The sequence below is a fragment of the Mustela lutreola genome, chromosome 11 (genome assembly GCF_030435805.1).
Source record: "Mustela lutreola isolate mMusLut2 chromosome 11, mMusLut2.pri, whole genome shotgun sequence".
NCBI lineage: Eukaryota > Metazoa > Chordata > Mammalia > Carnivora > Mustelidae > Mustela > Mustela lutreola.
The window spans coordinates 51,108,325-51,124,469 of record NC_081300.1 but is presented as its reverse complement, the minus strand read 5'-3'; the positions used below and the strand labels follow the sequence as shown (position 1 = coordinate 51,124,469).

At 34.7% G+C, this 16,145-nt stretch overlaps 1 long non-coding RNA gene across 4 annotated transcripts in view; it reads right to left on the bottom strand.

Moving 5' to 3' along the window:
* Window positions 1-480: 480 nt before the first annotated feature.
* LOC131811389 (uncharacterized) overlaps window positions 481-16,145 on the bottom strand; it is a 175,575-nt gene continuing 159,910 nt past the window's right edge. For all 4 annotated transcript variants that reach the window (XR_009345917.1, XR_009345916.1, XR_009345919.1 and 1 more), the window contains 2 exons: window positions 4,819-4,883; window positions 481-703 (listed from right to left, as the gene is read on the bottom strand). This is a non-coding gene — a long non-coding RNA (uncharacterized LOC131811389). The remainder of the gene's footprint in view (window positions 704-4,818; window positions 4,884-16,145) is intronic.

Sequence of the window (16,145 nt, the reverse complement as noted above, 5' to 3'; positions counted from 1 at the left end):
ACCAAGGGTCAGATGCCCAACCTACTGAGCCACCCACATGCCCTGAAAGGCCAAATTTTTTAGGTACATAGCAATTTTTAAGAAGAGAGAAAAAGAAAATCCGAATAAACTAAATAAAAGATAAAGGAAATATTTATGATAAGAAAAAACAATTAATGAAACAGGACACAAAGCTGCCTCTAGAAATAAATAATAAAAAGTAAAACAAAGGCTTTTGCAAATTCAGTCTAGAAAAATGGACTAATTAAACATTAAAGACAACAAACCAAATGAACAACAACAAACAAGAAAAAAAAGAGTTTACGGATCAATTTCTTATATTAATATAGATCCAAAATATGTACAAAGCTAAATCAAGTGGTGTAGAAAGTCATAGAATATATTAAAAACTTTGTGTCTCACAGGAAAGCAGACAATATAAAATTAAAATCTTTAATCCACTAATAAGAATAAAAGTGTAACATAAACTGGGTGACTTAAAACAACAGAAATTTATTGTCCTATTGTTTTAGAAGCTAGAATTCTAAAATCAAGGTAATGGCATGGCCATGCTTCTTCTGAAACCAATAGGGGAATCCTTCCTTGCTCTTCCTAAGCTTCTGGTGGTTTGTCAGCAGTCTTTGACATTCATTGTAGATGCATGCCTCCTATCCTTCCGTCTTCACATGGCCTTCCCCTTGTGTGTCTTCATATCATCTTCCCTCTGTGAATGGTGACTATAGTTAACAATGTTGTGTTGTATATTTATATTTGACTTGAAGTCACCATAAAACCATGTAATAACAAACCATATAATTACACAATTCTGCCTCCAAGATTTTAAAACAGCTGCTCAATGAAATCAGTGCCTTATGTATCTAATTTCATCATGCAAGAAAGAAGCCACTCATGTGTTCACTGTTGTCTATGTTTACAAAATCCATACTAACACCACATCCTACAGAGAAACATTTAGAGCTATGGGTTTCTTGTGGAAATCTTTCTCTTTGTATTTCCTTGAATAGCAATAAGAAAATCAAATCTTGTCCTTTCCCTAGGAGCTGATGAGGGAGTATACTTGCAGGTGAAATAAATTGTCTTTCTTCTGTTGAGATGAAACTACAATCTATGTGCTCAGTGGCATATGCAAATAGCAGATTGAACTTGGTTGCAGCAAATTTTCTGTTCCTGATAACATCTGTTATACTTGACAGATGCTCCAGTGCCAACTTCACACCAAGTAAAGTGAGACTACAAGAAAGTAGAAACGCCCAGTGTTTAAGCTTCTTTTCTGAACAAAAACACCATTAACCCAGACACAAGGCTCTGAACTGCGTAAACTATATATAATGTTTGCACCTTGTGAATGCTAAGCATATGTGATTTCAATGATTAAAACATCACATTCCTCAATCCTTGCTTCCTGACAGGCAGAAGTTCTGGTTTCCTTAATCTTCCATTTGAGTTCATAACATTTCAAAATGTTTGCCTTTTTTTCCTATGACTATCAAAGAAATAGAATATTTGAAAAATGTGAAATGTTTCTTCCCAATCATAAGAACAACATCATAATTATAGTGAATGGATATGCAAGGAAAATGAACAGTAAAATGATTCAAAAGGACATGCAAATAATAAACACGTTAGGCATTATTGGAATTTGCTCATATTCAAATAAATTCAAGTTAAAACAAAAAAGAGATATACTATATAAGACATATACTTTCAAAATATGATTTTAAAAGCTAGTCTAGTGAATAGTACATTGATTCCAGAGTACTGCTGCATCAAAAGTAAAGTAATACATTTATATGCTCATTTTGGAAAATAGTTTGGCATATATCAAATGTCATTAAAAAGTTTTTTTTTTTTTTTTAACTCACTTTAGGAAACTGCTGGTTAACTTTGTGCGGAAAAACAAACACCAGCTAAACACAATTTTGTGTTTGTTCTTCCATAGAATTTGACTGTAGAGAAGCTGGAGAAACCAAAAGGAAATACAGATCCCAGAAATAAAAAAACTGAGCAATCAGTTCAGAACATTGAGCATGTTTTGAGTTGTTTGTATATAGAAAATGAGAGTAAATAAGCATACAGAAAGATATTTCATATCATATGTTGTCAGGGAAATGCAAATTTAAACAATGAGGTACCACTAGAAAACTATTGGAATGGCTAGAATCCAGAATATTAACAGCACCATATGCTGGTGAGAATGTGGAGCAATAGAAACTCTCATTCATTGCTGGTGGGAAAGCAAAATGGTACAACCACTTTAGTTTGGCAATTCTTACAAAATTAAACATACTCTTATGACTCAGTAGTCTCATTCCCTGGTATTGACCCAAAGGAATAATCCACACAGACACCTGCACATAGGTGTTTATGGCAGCTTTATTCAAATTGCCAAAACTTGGAAGCAATCAAGATGTCCTTCAGTGGGTGAATGGAGGTGCATACGGACAATGGAATATTTTTCAGTAATAAAGGGAAATGAGTTATGAAGGCATGAAAATAAATGGAGGAAACTAAAATGCATATTACTAAGTGAAAGATACCAATCTGGAAAGACTACTTATTGTATTATTTCAACTGTATGACACAGAGCATGAAAATACTCTGTATGGTACTATAATGGCAGAAACATGTCATTATACATTTTCCAAACTCATAGAATATACAACACCAAGAGCAAATCCTAAGATAAACTATGGACTTTGGAAGATTATGATGTCAATGTAGGTTCATCAGTTATAACAAATGTACCACTCTGCTGGGAGATACTGATAATGGGGGAGGCTCTGTATGGGAAGAGGGTATAAGAAAAATATCTATACCTTCCTATCAATTTTGCAGTGAACCTAAAACTGCTCAAAAAATTTAAAGTCTAAATTTAGAAAAATAAATTTTATAAATATAAATAAATAAGACACAAAAGGCAACAGCAATAAAACTCCAAAACATAAGGATAACTAAAATAACTCCTATGCTTGTAAACTAGAAAATGTCTTTATAAATAACCCATGTGTCAAAAAAAATACACAATGGAAATTTTTTAAAAAAATACTTAAAAGTGATTCATAATAGAAAACAACACAAGTCAGTGTTTGTGAGGGTTGCTGGGGGGAGGGGGTTTGGGAGAAGGGGGTGGGATTATGGACATTGGGGAGGGTATGTGCTTTGGTGAGTGCTGTGAAGTGTGTAAACCTGGTGATTCACAGACCTGTATCCCTGGGGATAAAAATATATGTTTATAAAAAATAAAAAATTATTGGGGGAAAAAAAAAAAACTACAACAATAAAAACTCATTATGAAATCCCAGTCAAGATTTTATTTGAATATTATGAGAAACTTGGTTAATTTTCTCTAAATTAAAATTAAGCACATAGCAAAAGGAAATACATTAAAGCATTGAGGATGGTAGTTTATAAGAGTTGGAAGAGAGAAAATACAAAGAAAAATATATACTTTCCTTCTGCAATTCAACTAATTTAAGTAGATAACTTATAAGAAAAATATACATGATTTTTGTAATTATATAATTCAGAAGAAAATATATGTATACAGATGGGTTTATGACAGTACTATCTCTGGTGAAGACAGAATATTATCCTTCTCAATGCCCAACAACAGAGAAAGAGCACAGAAGATTAAGAGTGTAATATTATGTAGGCTTTAAAATAATAGGGAAGATTACGTAGATTCATCTGATAAGAATTTTTAAAGAAAGTTGTTTTCATTAAAAATAACTTTGTTTCATTATATAGGGGCATGGGTGACTCAGTCAGTTGAGCATCTGACTCTTGCTTTCAGCTTAGGTCATGGGCTCGAGCCCCTATTGGGCTCTGTGCTCAGTGTGAAGTCTACTTCAGATTCTTTCTCCCCCCACCCCAACCCCACCCCTTTCTCTCTCTCAAATAAACAAATAAATAAATAAATATTGTTTCATAAAATATACAATGTAATTTGTGATGTTAAAAGATCCCAATTATACATAAACCAGATGATATATACATGAATAAAAATAAAATAAATCAGAGATAATATAAAGCATTATGTTAAAGTGAGCTTAAGATAATAACATAACATATATTTTTAGTTTTTGTAAATACTGTATAATAGTGTCTCAAAAAGAAATATAGTTTGAAATCCTGGAAGTTTTCTATAAGAAGCTTATGAAAGAAAACATGAGTTTCACAGTTTTATATGGAATTTTATTCAGTTATCAACCACTTATGCTAATGGTGGAATGCCAAAATATGGTGACTGTACATGTAAAAGCTTCATTTCATCCTCATTTTACCTTGTACCCATATATTGACATCAGTCTCATGACTTCTGTTTACCCTGACCATACCTATTGAATTCAATTGGATTGGATTAATTAATTAGATTGGATTGCTTTCCTGATGAAACATTCAATCTACTATGTACTGAACACTTCGTATGTACCAGGTCCTATACAAATATTATACATGGTATGTTCTAATTATATTATCTAAAACCAAGCACAGAAGAGCATGGCATGCACAGTGATAAAGCATGTGAAGTTGTACAAACCTTTTGTACAATGAACATACCGTTATGTGTTGCATAAACAAAAAATTTGAGTAACGTACTGGCTAGTACTGTATCACTGCATTACTGCTGTGGTCCTCAACTGGTGTGTCTAGGACACTGGTAAACCAAGAACCCTCAGAGATTTGTTTGTATATTATCATTAAAGTATACAGTTTATTTTGCTGCAACTGATCTTACCTATTACCATGGCAACCAATCAGATGGAATGTTGTTCTGGGAAGGTTATGTGACCTGGTGTAAGTATATTATCGACTTACCAGAAAGTGTGAGAGAGAACTTTTCTTCTTGAAGGAATGAAACTGCATTTGGGCAGTGAATATTTCTAGAAAAACAGCAAAAACAGGTTTAATGAGCAATGAAGAAAAATTATTTTCTAGACAAGGAGGCATTCCTCTGTTGTAATAATGACAGTAAGGTAACTATTGCTGATTTGCTTAGGTGTTTTTTTTTTTTTTCCCATATCTTGGAAAAAAACCACCTAACGGGGCACCTGGGTGGCTCAGTGGGTTAAAGCCTCTGCCTTCGGCTCAGGTCATGATGCAGGGTCCTGGGATCAAGCCCTGTATTGGGCACTCTGCATAGCAGGCAGAGAGCCCGCTTCCCCTTCTCTCTCTGCCTGCCTCTCTGCCTATTTGTGACCTCTCTCTCTCTGTCAAATAAACAAAATCTTAAAAAAAAAAAAAAAAAAGAAAAGAAAAGAAAAAGAAAACACCTAAGCAGAACAGCAATAGTTATTTGGTCCTATTGAGAGTTCCATCCAAATACTAATTCTGAAAGAGAGTTGTTAGCCTAAGAAGGTCATGGATTTATGAATTCCCTAAATTCATTTTCTTATAATATCAAGTTCCTTGCTAGCCAAAGAAGAAAAAACCAAAATAAAATCCAACAAAAATGACACCAATAATTTTTTCAAGCTGCAAAATAGTCTACCTTTTGTAATTTACTAAGCTCTTTTCCCAGTTTCTCAATTCTTAGGAAAGTCATCTGTTGCCTTGCCTCTCAAGACTTCACAGCAGTTTTTTTTTGGATCTAGAAATGTCCCATTACTCCCCCCCACACACACACACACAAACACACACACACATACACTGAGATAGACTAATAATATAGGCATTTCAAGAAGTTCTAGTTGGCAATAGCACCATTTGAAACATTTGCAAACCCAGAGGCAGCTCCAGAATTGGCATGAAATCAGAGCTTGAGGTGAGCAGCTGGATGGGAAAGTTTGAGTACGTGAATTGCTTTGTAGTTGGTTTGAGTGGCAAACATACTAACCTTGTGGTCTATTTTAGGTGGCTAATGGGGTGACTGATGGAGATTGCCCAAGTAACCCACTGTCCTTACTCTTAGTTAAAATCTCTTCTCCTGTTGTAGCAGCTGGATTTCAGACTGCCCTTTCAAGATCCGAGCTTCTAGAAAACATTGTGATTTCAGAAGAGTTAATATAATAAGTAATTAAAGGTAGCTGTTGCTTTAAAATACATCTCTTAGACAGTATTTTAATGTTTTTATAGAAGTAGATTTTGGAAAAGATACTGAAACCTGGCAAATGGTACCTTCAGAAATAAGAAAAACAAGGAAGCCTTATCTCTGTCAGAGAGAAGACTACAGCCTCAAGTCCCCCAAACTATATGGAAACGTTATAATCAAAGCCACAAGGCAACATGGTGCAGAGACATATGCTGAGAAATATAGATCACACTATTGCCAAGAAGCGCTTAGGGCATCCAGAGCAGAGGCTCTGGTGATAATTTATCACCAGTATGAAATCATTAAATAATGAATATCACACCTTTTAAATTACATTGCAATTATAATTGCTATTCTAAAAGTGAATCATAAGCTGTGATTTGACCTTGAGAAATAATTGAACATTTTTGGAGAGTTTCCACATCTGTTGTACAAAGTGATTGGATTGTATTCAGAGTCAAAACAGTGTTATTGAGAATCTAGAATACGCAGGTGTTTTTAACATAATGTTTTAAAATATCGATTTTAATAATGTTTATTAAGTAGTTATTAAATATGCTCATATGGAAGAATGACCACAGTTCAGCAGTAGATTGGGCTGTAGTTCTCCACTGGAGGCAGCACAAGACTGGTGACCAGTGCAAAGGTGGCATGAGATGATAATCACAGATGCTAGTGTGGACATTTGCCTCCTTCTGGTGCCATAAGGCTACCATTATTAAATAAGTGTTGCACCTGAACTAATTTAAGATCTTAATACAGTGTATAAACATGACATATTTTTTTTTAAAGATTTTATTTATTTATTTGACAGAGAGAAATTACAAGTACACTGAGAGGCAGGCAGAGAGAGAGAGAAGGAAGCAGGCTCCCTGCTGAGCAGAGAGCCCGATGCGGGACTCGATCCCAGGACCCTGAGATCATGACCTGAGCCGAAGGCAGCGGCTTTACCCACTGAGCCACCCAGGCGCCCCTAAACATGACATATTTATATTAACATTGTTTTCCCATAAAATAACAGCAACCAGTGAATGGTCTAAAAACAATCAGCTAATGGTAAAAATAAGGAAGTGAAAATTGATAAAATACTTCAGAATATCTTTTAATTAAATGTATATCTTCTTTAATTAAAGAAACCTGTAACATTTCACAGTCAGCTGGAAATGATGAATAGTGATTATTGAGAAGACTGGTCAAAATGCAAATTACTGTCACATCAAATTGTAGATTTAACATAGTTGAAGTCAATTTATTTTTTTTAAGATTTTATTTATTTATTTGACACAGAGAGAGAGATTCACAAGCAGGGGGAAGGGCAGGCAGAAGGAGAGAAAGAAGCAGTCTCCCTGAGGAGGAGAGATGCCAACGTGGGGCTCCATCCCAGAGCACTGGGATCATGACCTGAACTGAAGACAGACACTTAACCCATGGGCCTCCATCCCAGGACACTGGGATCATGACCTGAGCTGCAGGCAGACACTTAACAAACTGGGACACCCAGGAACCCCAAAGTTAATTTTTGATGAGTTATTTATACTATAATTCTTTATTTGGAAGAATAAGCAAGTTAATATAATAAAATATATAAGAGCTTGGATTGACTCTAAATTGCTAAAGTTTTAATAATTCTATAAAATACACTTAAATCTCGATAGAAAAATAGAACTAAATTGTGTCTTAGAAGGAGACACAGTTTATATAAAAATTAAATTTTATGATAAAATTATACAAGAGTATAGGTTGTTGGACAAGGGACAGAATAGTCAATAAAACCTGTTACAAAAATTACTTGGTACACTAGAATTTTTACAGTTTGTAAGCATCAAAAACTAAATTCAAACTCATATAAAGAAAAACAAGAATTACTGGTTTATATAATAGAAGGTACAGGGTGCACTATAAGCATGTCTGAATCCAGGAGTTTAAGTTAAGCCATCAAGACCCTGTCCATTTCTATTTTATTGGTTCTCCTTTTATTTGTGATACCTTTATTCTCAGTTAGGTCCCCCAACGACATATAAGCACAAATATGACTATTGGCAGCTTCAGGCCCACCTCTGACCAGTAGAGAAACCCCAGAAGCAAAAGGTAACTTATTCTCCATAGGGTTGCACAGAAATATCTGGTTGACTTTCACTGGACTGGTCCACATGCTAGGTTGCAATGCCTGCATCACTCACCTCACTTCATCTCATCACACGGGCATTTTATCATCTTACAGCATCACAAGAAGAAGGCTGAGTACAATACAATAAGCTATTTTGTGCACACAAAAGAATTGCATTCATATAACTTTTATTATAGTATATTGTTATGATTCTTCTATTTTATTATTAGTTATTATCGTTGATCTCTGGCTGTGCTAAATTTATAAGTTAAACTTCATCATAGGTTATGATAAACATTTCCTATACATATGTATGTATAGGGAAAAAACATAGTTTTATATAAAGTTTGGTACTATCTGTGGTCTTGGGCATCTCCTGGGGACTTGAAACATATTCCTTGTGGATAAGGGGGTATAGCTATATTTAAACTATATTTAAAACTAGTGAAAAACATTCCAACATTCTAGGGGAGGAGACTAATAATAAAGAAAATAAATGCATAAAGTAAATAACACACTGGATACTGATAAACGCCAGGGATCATAATAAAGGAGGAGATGGGGCACCGAGAAAGTGAAATTTGAATGAAAGTCTAAACTAAATGAAGGGACAAAACATAATCACAGTGGGAGGAAGACCATTTCAGGCAGAATTGCAAGTGAATTGCTTATATGCCTGGCACATTTGAAGATCATAAACATAAAAAGTTTATAATAATGAAAAAAAATGAGAAGCTAGTTTTTAAAATGTAGTGAAAAGAATAGGGCATATTGCTGTGCACAGTGGGTTCTCAGTCATGTACCAATATGTATAGGAAAAGCCCAGCTGGAAAAACATAAAATGGTTAAAAGTAGGATTAATTTTGTTCAATTTTCACTTTTCTGTGACTTTATTTTTTTCTAACAGCCATAAGTTCCTCTCACACTAGAATTTGCATTTTTAAAACTCATTGGACCAGAATGGATTGAGCAGCTGGAAGAACTGTACAATTATAAAATGTGGAAAATAAACCACACATCTGATATTAAATACCAAAATTTCCACCTAAAACCATGCCAAGTTCTTAGTCTTGTACAAGTGATGAAAAGAGCCCTATCAATAAAATATATTTTATTCTCTTCCCAGAAGAATTGCTCAGCTAACAAATACCCAGACAAGAAACTTACTGTCTCATAGTGAGAACATCAGCTTTACACTTAATTTAATTTATGACTTCATAGCAACTCACCAAATTTGAGATAATGTCTTCACATTCCTTATTAGTTTAGTGAAGTATCTAAAAAGGCACAGCTGAAACCTTAGCAGATGGCAAGCTTCAATCCCTGAAATGGTATTACAGTTCTTTCTTTGCTGGGTGTTGACAGATGGGTCTCATCAGATGGGTATCATCACATACCTCCAGGGCAGAGAATAAGTGCACAGAGATTTCATGGGGACAAATGTGTTTAAAGAGCACATGCTGGTTCTGCCAGCTAAATCAATAAGGGACAACTGATAGTTGGAACTATCAAGTCATGTTGGGTCTGGAAATTGCTCTTAACCTTTGCCTTCATTTGCAGACTGCCAACTCTGGAAAGAAACATCCAAAATCTAAGTGGATCAGATGGGATGCTGCACAATGGCATTCTGATTAGGCTGCTATTTTTTATGAATGGCCTATCAGCATTGTTAGATTTTAAGCTGAATTGCCATCTCTTCACATTGTATCTCCAGCACATTACCTAGAACATAGTAGGTAAAACACGTGTGGTGAGACTTGTTCTTTCATATGTTGGATGCCTTCCAGCCCACAGAGATAGCTATACATGCTGAGCACTCTAAATGGTCAGCAGCACATTTAGCAGAAGCTTAACCTTCAGTTTATGTAGAGCTAGGATTAGACTGAGATAATGTCTTTGCCCTCAATCATGCAAATTTGTTAACTCATGGAATTACATCATCATCACAGGTTCTTGTGATTCAGTTAAGTGTCCACTTGCATATATGTAGTAGACATTTTCTCCTAGTTCTGTTTATTCCTTATTATAATTGGTGATGTTTTAATTATTTTTGCTCATTTTATATATCAGGGTAACATCAGTTGCCATAACCAACAGTGATTAGTATTTTTTAAAGTTTTTTTTTTATAAGATTTTATTTTTCTTTATTTGACAGAGAGAGACAGCGAGAGAACACAAGCAGCAGGTTGTGGGAGAGGAAGAAGTAGGCTTCCCGCTGAGCAGAGAGCTGGATGTGGGGCTTGATTCCAGGACCCTGGGATCATGACCTGAACTGAAGGCAGATGCTTAATGACTATGCTACCCAAGAGCCCCTTTTTGTCATATTTAACCATTTTTAGCTTAAAGTCTATTTTGTCTCATATAAATGTAACTAATCTTCCATCCTTTTGATTGCCATTCACTTTAAATGTCTTTTTCCATTCTTTCACTCTCAGTCCATGTGTCCTTTAAGCTAATGTGAGCATCTTGTCCGCAGCATCACTGCTGTTCAATAGTACTGGAGTCCTAGACAGAGCAATCAGGCAAGAAAAAGAAATAAAGGCATCCAAATTGGAAAGGAAGAAGCAAAACTGTCTCTGCTTGCAAATGACATAATTTTACATATAGAAAATCCTGAAGACTTCCTCAAATACTGTCAGAACTAATAAATTCAGTAAAATTATAAGATACAAAATCAATATGCAAAAATCAGTTTTTCTATACACTGATAATGAATTATCTAAAAAAGTAATAGAAGATAATTCCATTTACAATACCATTGAAAAAACAAAATACTTAAGAATAAAGTAAATCAAGGAAGTATAAAATCTGCACACTGAAAACTATAAGACACAAACAAATGGAAAGATATCTGATGTTCATGGTTTGGAAGAATTAGTATTGTTAAAATATCTAAACTATTCAATATCTAAACTATATATTTTATGCAATCCCTGTCAAATTCCAATGGTGGTTTTTTTACATAAATAGAAAAAAATCATAAAATTTATATAGAACCTAAAAAAAGACTGTATAGCTAAAGCATCTTGAGAAAAAAAAAAGCTGGAGTATCACACTTTCAATTTCAAACTATATTAAAGGCCATGTGTGTGTGTGTGTATACATATATATGTATGTGTGTATATACAGCACTGTAGCTATATATAGTATATATATGTAGTACTGACCTACAGACACATAAAAAAATGGAAAGGAATCTAGCACACAGAAATAAATTCATGCATATGTACTCAACTAATATTTAACATGAGAGCCAAGAATATTCAAAAGACAAAAGAGTTTCTGTTCAATAAATGGTGTTGTGAAAACTGGATATTTGCATGTAAAAGAATAAGATTGTACCCCCCATTTTACACCACTGACAAAAGTTGATTTGAAATGATTAAAGACTTACATGTAAATCTTAGATAAAACTCCTAGAAAAAAACAGAGGGAAAAAGCACCTTGGCATGGATCTTGGTGATGATTTTATGGGTACAATACCAAATCAAAAGCAACAAAAACAAAGATCGGCAAGAAGCAATCAGATGCTATTAAACTAAAAAGCTTCTATACAACAAAAGAAATAGTCAATAAAATGACAAAATCTATGTGATAGGAGAGCCTATTTGCAAACTACATATATGACAAGGAGTTTATATCCAAAGTATAAGTAACTCATATGACTCAATAGCAAAATAATAACAACAACAACTATAATAATGATAATGAATAACAATCAGGCAAAAAACTGAAAATACATTTTTCCAATGTATTTTTCAGGTACATGAAGTTACTCAATGTCACTAATCATCATGAAAACGCAAATCAAAACTACAATGATTTATCACCTAAACTGGTCAAAATGGTTTTCATCAAAAAGAGATAACAAAAGCTAGAGAGTATGGAATAAAAAGAATCCTTGTACACTGTTGATAGTAATGTAAATTGGTACAGCCATTATGGAAAACAATACAGAGATTACTTAAAATTTAAAAGTAGAACTACAATATGATCCATAAATTCTACTTCTATGTTATTAATCCAAAGGAATAAAATCATTGTACCCAAGACATGGAAGCAATCTTTAATGTCTATCCTGGATGAAAAGATAAAGAAAATTTGATATATAAGTAATGGAATATTATTCAACCATAAAAAAGAAGAAACCTTTGCCATTTGCAACAATATCTATGCCATCATAGTTGAAGAGTTTTACACCACTGATTCAGAAATGGACAGATCCAGCAGGCAGAAAATCTTTAAGAACATAGTTGATCTCAACAACACCATCAATTAACTGGATATTATTGACATCTAAAGACTATTTTATCCCACACCAGGAATAGGGACTCTGGATGATTATGATGTGCTAATGCAGGTTTATCAGTTATAACAAATAGACTGCTCACGTGGGGGATGCTGATAATGGGGGAGACTATGCATGTGTGGGACAAGGAAGGATAGGAAAAATCTCTGTAGCTTCCTCTCAACTTTGCTATGAAACTAAAACTGCTCTAAAAAATGTCTTTCAAGTAAAAGAATTTCTAATACAGGATGCTCATTACCAAGTTATTTGTAAAGAAATTGTAAAACAGCCTAAAAGTCCCCAATGAGAGACTGTTTAAATAAACTGAACATCAAGCAGGTACCATATAGAACACTATGCTTTGGGATCAGACAAACCATAGTACAAATATTGAATGTTTACTATACAGCCTTGCACAACTTACCTTCATTCTCTAAATTTCAGTAACAATAGGAGACTTACCTTGTAGATCGATGTATGGAAAGTGCTATTAAAATATACCTAGTACAATGCCAACCAGCTAAAACTTTCTTAAGAAATATTAGCTAATTATGAATATGTTGCAAAAATTCAAAATTTATTTGATATTTTGAGCAAATGTTCATGGTCATAATAAATGAATCATCTAATTTCAAGTGAATTGCTCCTCATTTATATTTTAAAAATATGACCTCTTCTCTCTCTCTTCCTCTTTTTTGTATTCACCAAAATTTTAGGAGTGTATATTTGGATTGTGGAATTATGAATGACATTTGTTTTCTGTGTGAGTTTTCTGCAATGAGGATATATTGCTTTTATGAAAAAAGGAGAGAAGATAATATATCAAGAGTGCCTATGATGAAATCTAGTTCAAGTTTAGGAAATAACACATTACCAGACAGTGCAATTGCAAAAGGCCAGGGTCCACTCAGGGACTGGAAGTTCTCAGATGCAGAGAATGAAGCAGAGAGCCTGTTAGCACCAAGAGAACAATTCTGAAAGAAGGCTTGCATTTTGGAGGACACAGTATAGCACTTAATGGCAGGGCAGAGTTAAGACCATTGAACTCCCTGCCTCTCGGTCTTCACAGAGATGTACTGGTCAGCATATTATAGACTTCCTGCTCTTTTTTCAGACATTTCTGTCAGTCATATTAGACCAGGACTGCTTTCCATTCAGCGGTGATACTACTAACTTATTCCACTTCTCTACACCTTCCATAACTCAACTGTGAAATGGAGTTAGTGAATGTGTCATCACATAAGTTGGTTTTGAGTATAGTGCCTGCTATATAGTAAAAAATAAGTATCATTAGTATTAACATTCATCTCTTTTTTATTATAAGAAGAAAATATTTATTTGCTCCACTTATCCTTGGCATAAGACAAAGGGAAACATGAGATTAAATTTCCTCAGTAAATATGACACTAAATAGGGAACTGGATATAATTTGCTTGTTTAAGAAATAAACAATTGCAACCTGGCAATTACTCGCCACCAAAAAAAAGAAAAAAAAAAAAAAAAAAGGAAGAAAGAAAAAGAAAAGAAAAGAAAAATCTATCCTATTTGGTAAGGCAGAATTCACTTTCTGGACATAATGAGTAATAACTTGGAGTGCTGCTGTCTTACCTTAAACTTACATTTATTTATTTATTTTTTTAATTTTTTATTTTTTATAAACATATATTTTTATCCCCAGGGGTACAGGTCTGTGAATCACCAGGTTTACACACTTCACAGCACTCACCAAAGCACATACCCTCCCCAATGTCCATAATCCCACCCCCTTCTCCCAAACCCCCTCCCCCCAGCAACCCTCAGTTTGTTTTGTGAGATTAAGAGTCACTTATGGTTTGTCTCCCTCCCAATCCCATCTTGTTTCATTTATTCTTCTCCTACCCACTTAAGCCCCCATGTTGCATCACCACTTCCTCATATCAGGGAGATCATATGATAGTTGTCTTTCTCTGCTTGACTTATTTCGCTAAGCATGATATGCTCTAGTTCCATCCATGTTGTCGCAAATGGCAAGATTTCATTTCTTTTGATGGCTGCATAGTATTCCATTGTGTATATATACCACATATTCTTGATCCATTCATCTGTTGATGGACATCTAGGTTCTTTCCATAGTTTGGCTATTGTAGACATTGCTGCTATAAACATTCGGGTGCATGTGCCCCTTTGGATCACTACATTTGTATCTTTAGGGTAAATACCCAATAGTGCAATTGCTGGGTCATAGGGCAGTTCTATTTTCAACATTTTGAGGAACCTCCATGCTGTTTTCCAGAGAGGTTGCACCAGCTTGCATTCCCACCAACAGTGTAGGAGGGTTCCCCTTTCTCCGCATCCTCGCCAGCATCTGTCATTTCCTGACTTGTTGATTTTAGCCATTCTGACTCGTGTGAGGTGATATCTCATTGTGGTTTTGATTTGTATTTCCCTGATGCCGAGTGATATGGAGCACTTTTTCATGTGTCTGTTGGCCATCTGGATGTCTTCTTTGCAGAAATGTCTGTTCATGTCCTCTGCCCATTTCTTGATTGGATTATTTATTCTTTGGGTGTTGAGTTTGCTAAGTTCTTTATAGATTCTGGACACTAGTCCTTTATCTGATATGTCGTTTGCAAATATCTTCTCCCATTCTGTCAGTTGTCTTTTGGTTTTGTTAACTGTTTCCTTTGCTGTGCAAAAGCTTTTGATCTTGATGAAATCCCAATAGTTCATTTTTGCCCTTGCTTCCCTTGCCTTTGGCGTTGTTCCTAGGAAGATGTTGCTGCGGCAGAGGTCGAAGAGGTTGCTGCCCGTGTTCTCCTCAAGGATTTTGATGGATTCCTTTTGCACATTGAGGTCCTTCATCCATTTTGAGTCTATTTTTGTGTGTGGTGTAAGGAAATGGTCCAATTTCATTTTTCTGCATGTGGCTGTCCAATTTTCCCAACACCATTTATTGAAGAGGCTGTCTTTTTTCCATTGGACATTCTTTCCTGCTTTGTCGAAGATTAGTTGACCATAGAGTTGAGAGTCTATTTCTGGGCTCTCTATTCTGTTCCATTGATCTATGTGTCTGTTTTTGTGCCAGTATCATGCTGTCTTGATGATGACAGCTTTGTAATAGAGCTTGAAGTCCGGAATTGTGATGCCACCAACGTTGGCTTTCTTTTTCAATATCCCTTTGGCTATTCGAGGTCTTTTCTGGTTCCATATAAATTTTAGCATTATTTGTTCCATTTCTTTGAAAAAGATGGATGGTACTTTGATAGGAATTGCATTAAATGTGTAGATTGCTTTAGGTAGCATAGACATTTTCACAATATTTATTCTTCCAATCCAGGAGCATGGAACATTTTTCCATTTCTTTGTGTCTTCCTCAATTTCTTTCATGAGTACTTTATAGTTTTCTGAGTATAGATTCTGTGCCTCTTTGGTTAGGTTTATTCCTAGGTATCTTATGGTTTTGGATGCAATTGTAAATGGGATTGACTCCTTAATATCTCTTTTTTCTGTCTTGCTGTTGGTGTAGAGAAATGCAACTGATTTCTGTGCATTGATTTTATATCGTGACACTTTACTGAATTCCTGTATAAGTTCTAGCAGTTATGGAGTGGAGTCTTTTGGGTTTTCCACATATAGTATCATATCATCTGCGAAGAGTGATAATTTGACTTCTTCTTTGCTGATTTGGATGCCTTTAATTTCCTTTTGTTGTCTGATTGCTGAGGCTAGGACCTCTAGTA